This window comes from Procambarus clarkii, chromosome 11, assembly GCF_040958095.1.
Source record: "Procambarus clarkii isolate CNS0578487 chromosome 11, FALCON_Pclarkii_2.0, whole genome shotgun sequence".
NCBI classification, from domain to species: domain Eukaryota; kingdom Metazoa; phylum Arthropoda; class Malacostraca; order Decapoda; family Cambaridae; genus Procambarus; species Procambarus clarkii.
This window is the reverse complement of record NC_091160.1, coordinates 10,297,365-10,302,906: the sequence shown is the minus strand read 5'-3', so window position 1 is coordinate 10,302,906 and position 5,542 is coordinate 10,297,365.

Below are 5,542 nucleotides of genomic sequence, written 5' to 3'. Positions count from 1 at the left end.
CACTACTACTGCTGCGGTTCTCCAAACTATCTGTTCCTGAGTTTTGGTCGTTATCCAATGTTGACTTTTCCCAGTCCGCATATATCACTGGTAGCCTGTCTGTGAATGATAATCTCTGTGACTCGGGAATGTTTTTCATCAGTTTAGTTATGTTCTCTAACATTAATCTGTCATCTTTGCAAACCCAGTAAATTCCTTGCCTTTTTATGCATCCTGGAGCTAATTCTGTACAGCCCAGGTGAAATCTTATGTTACAGATGCAGCACGTTTCGCCTGCATTTCGTTTTCCCAGTACTCCCGAACACTCGCCACACCTCTCCATTGTCTGGTGTATTGTGTTGTATTTGAGAGTCACTGTATGGATCACTTGTTGATGTCAGTCCTTTTAACTCTTTATAAAATTATATGTATATATATTTATAAGTTTAATATTTATAATATTATATGTATACCGTATATTAGTAATATTATGTATGTTATTTTGTTCAAACTTTACGGCAGGTACTTAGCGTAGGGTAGCGAAGCTGGTCCCCGGTGAATACAGGTGACCTCTTGTGGCCCAGGTTGATGTCACCAGTTTCCAGTTACCCGATTTATAACCACTGATGCCGCCTCTTGCCACTATTCTATATTTCTAGTATTCTATATTTATAATATTCTATGCACGATTTTCCTTCACTTCCAACTAATATGTTGTTGTGATACCCGTTCCACATCACTGTTCCACGAATCACCTTTCACTATTTTTTTTCCTAATACACGCATGTACACAAAGCCTCGTTCACTGGCTCACACGTGACTCCCGTTTATTCTCTACTTAGCACAAAGTTCTATTGTTAATGACTATTTTCAATTTTCCAGCGGGTCACTATGCACTTTGTTATGTCTGTAATCAGTAATCCACGGCAGTAGTCTTAGAATCCCGGTTTATGACACGATTTTAACGGAGCGCGCACGGTACGTCTTCCCCCTCCCTCGACCTCGACTAGACCATGGCCACACATACACCATGGCCACACATACACTATGGCAACTCATACACCATGGCCACACATACACCACGGCGACACATACACTATGACCACCCATACACCATGGCCACACATATACCATGGCCAAACACATACACCATGGCCACACATACACCATGATCACAAATACACCATGGCAGCACATACACCATGGGTACATATACACCATGGCCACACATTCACCATGGCAACACATATATCATGGCCACACACACACCATGGTCACACATACACTATGACAACTCATTCACCATGGCCACACATGCACCATGGCCACACATACACCATATCCACACATACACCATGGCAACATATACACCATGGCCACACATACACGATGTCAACACATACACCATGGTCACACATACACCATGGTCACACATACACCATGGCCACACATACACTTTGGCAACTCATACACATTGGTTACACATGTACTTTGGCCACACATATACCATGGCCATAATATTACCATGGCCACACATATGCCATGGCCACATATATACCATTGCCGCACATATATCATGGCCACCATATACCATGCCCACACATATACCATTGCCACACATACACCATTGCCACACATACACCATGGCCACACGTATACCTTGGCCGCACGTATATACTATGCAACACATATACCATGCCACACATATACTTTGGCCACACATATACCATGGCAACACATACACCATTGCCACACATACACCATGGCCACACATACCTTGGCCACACATATACCATTGCCACAATATACCATGGCCACACGTATGGCATAGCCACACATATACCATGGCCACACATATACCATGGCAACACATATACCATAGCAACACATATACCATGGCCACCATATACCATGGTCACCATAGCCACACATACACCATGGCATCACATACACCATGGCAACACATACACCATGGCCACACATGTACCATGGCCACACATATAATAGCCACACATATACCATAGCCACACATATACTATTGCCACACATATACCATGGCCACACATACCATGGCCACACATATACTATGGTCACACATATACCATAGCCACACATACCCCATAGCAACACAAACACCATGGCCACACATGTACCATGGACACACATATACCATGGCCACATATACCTTATCCACATATACCATGGCCACACATATACCATACCTTGAGGTGCTTCCGGGGCTCAGCGTCCCCGCGGCCCGGTCGTCGACCAGGCCTCCTGGTTACTGGACTGATCAACCAGGCTGTTGGACGCGGCTGCTCGCAGCCTGACGTATGAGTCACAGCCTGGTTGATCAGGTATCCTTTGGAGGTGCTTATCCAGTTCTCTCTTGAACACTGTGAGGGGTCGGCCAGTTATGCCCCTTATGTGTAGTGGAAGCGTGTTGAACAGTCTCGGGCCTCTGATGTTGATAGAGTTCTCTCTCAGAGTACCTGTTGCACCTCTGCTTTTCAACGGGGGTATTCTGCACATCCTGCCATGCCTCCTGGTCTCATGTGATGTTATTTCTGTGTGCAGGTTTGGGACCAGCCCCTCAATTATTTTCCACGTGTAAATTATTATGTATCTCTCCCGCCTGCGCTCAAGGGAGTACAGATTTAGGCTCTTTAGTCGGTCCCAGTAATTTAGATGTTTTACTGAGTGGATTCTAGCAGTAAAGGTTCTCTGCACGCTCTCCAGGTCAGCAATTTCTCCAGCTTTGAAAGGTGCTGTCATTGTGCAGCAGTACTCCACTCTAGAGAGCACAAGCGTTTTGAAAAGTATCATCATCGGTATAGCATCTCTAGTGTGAAAAGTTCTTGTTATCCAACCTGTCATTTTTCTTGCAGTTGTGACGGCTACTTTATTGTGTTCTTTAAAGGTAAGGTCTTCCGACATGAGTACACCCATATCCTTTACATTGCCTTTTCGTTCTATGTTATGATTTGCCTGAGTTTTGTACGTGGTTTCTGTTTATATATTTTCAATTTTTCCGTAGCGCATGAGCTGGAACTTATCCTTGTTAAACACCATATTATTTTCTGTAGCCCATAGAAAGACCTGATCGACATCTGATTGGAGGTTTGCCGTGTCCTCTATGTTGCCAACTCTCATGAAAATCCTAGTATCATCTGCAAAGGATGATACAGTGCTATATGTTGTGTTCTTGTCTATGTCCGAAATGAGGATGAGAAAAAGTACTGGAGCAAGCACAGTACCCTGGGGGACTGAGCTCTTCATGGTTGATGCTCTGGATTTTATTTTGTTGACTATTACACATTGGGTTCTGTTAGTCAGGAAATTGTAGATCCATCTGCCTATTTTCCCGGTAATTCCTTTTGAACGCATTTTATGTGCAATAACACCATGGTCACATTTATCAAAGGCTTTTGCGAAATCTGTGTAAATTACATCAGCATTTTGTTTGTCTTCCATAGCATCTAATGCCATATCATAATGGTCCAGCAACTGCGACAGGCAAGAGCGCCTTGTTCTGAAACCATGTTGTCCGGGGTTATGGAGATGCTGTGATTCCATGTATTTTGTGATCTTACTTCTTAGCACTCTCTCAAAATTTTTTATGATGTGCGATGTTAGTGCTATCGGCCTGTAATTTTTTGCCTCTGCCTTATTTCCTCCTTTATGGAGTTGTGGTATCTCTGCTGTTTTTAGTATGTCAGGGATAACGCCAGTATCTAGGCTTTGTCTCCACAGAATGTGAAGGGCCTGCGATAGTGGTTTTTTACAGTTCCTGATGAATATGGAGTTCCAAGAATCCGGGCCTGGTGCAGAGTGCATAGGCATACTGTTTATGGCTTCTTCAAAGTCTAGTGGGGATAGGGCGACGTTTGATATATGATTTGATGTTGGTATCATATTCATGAAAAATTCATTTGGGTTATCAATCTTTGGTGCATTTAATGGCTCGCTGAAAACAGAGTCGTACTGCTTCCTCAGTAACTCGCTCATTTCTTTGTTGTCATCGGTGAAAGTTCCATCTCCCTTTCGCAGGGGCCCGATACTAGATGTGGTTTTTGATCTTGATTTTGCATAGGATCATAGGAGAAAAAATATTTCGGATTTCTCTCTATTTCACTGATGGCCTTTTGCTCTCTTTGCCTCTCCTGGGTTTTGTATGATTCTTGTAGCTTGAGTTCAATAGTTTCTATTTCTCTACCTAACCTTCTTCGCCGTTCTTGAGATAGGGTGCGACTCTCAAGTTGTTCCGCGATTCGTTTTCTTCGCCTATATAGGGAACGACGTTCCCGTTCCAATCTGCATCTCTTTCTCTTTTTTCTTAGAGGTATGCGGTTTGAACATATTTCTAGTGCTACTGAGCTTATTTTTTCCTGGCACTGGTTCAGGTTTGCATTTTCTAGCTGTTCTTCCCAGTTTATTTCTGTGAAGTCCTGGTTTATTTGCTCCCAGTTTATTTGTTTATTATTGAAGTTGAATTTGCTGAAATCTCCTCCACCTGGAATCTGGACTGGTTTTGAAGGTCCATTCCCCATGGTTGTCATAACATCAATTAAGTTGTGATCTGAGTAACAGGTATTTGTAATCATTATGTTTCCGATCAACTCATCATTATTAGTGAAAATGAGGTCCAGCGTGTTCTCCTTCCTAGTTGGTTCTACTATTTGCAGGTTTAAGGCAAACCTATCGCACATCCGTAGCAGGTCATTTGCATGTGCCTGTTCATTTAGGCTACTTCCTGGTATTCTTTCTGATATTACTGTATTAGCCAGGTGCTTCCATTTCAGGTGTCGTAGGTTGAAGTCCCCAAGCAGGATGATGTTCGGAGCTGGATTTGCGAGGTTTTCCAAGAAGTGCTCTATTTTCATTAGTTGGTCTTTAAACTGCTGAGGGTTTGCCTCCGGCGACTTATATACAAGGACAACAACTACATTTAGGATCTCTATTTTGACTATCAGCACTTCCACCATATCATTTGATATGGCCACATGGCCATACATATTCCATAGCCACACATATACCATGGACACACACATACCATTGCCACACACATAGCATGGCCACACATATAACATGGCCACACATATTCCATGCCCACACATATACAATTGCCTCACATATACCATGGCAACCATACACCATGGCTATACATATACCATGGCCACACACTTACTATGGTCACACATATACCATGGCCACACATATACCATGACCACCATATACCATGGCCAAACATACACTATGGCCACACATACACTATGGCAACTCATACACCATGGCCGTACACCACAGCGACACACACTTTGACCACCCATACACCATGGCAACACATACACCATGGCCACACATATACCATGGCCACACATACACCATGGTAACACATACACCATGATCACAAATACACCATGGCAGCACATACACCATGGCCACATATACACCATGGCCACACATTTACCATGGCAACACATAACATGGCCACACATACACCATGGTCACACATACACTATGACAACTCATTCACCATGGCCACACATGCACCATGGCCACA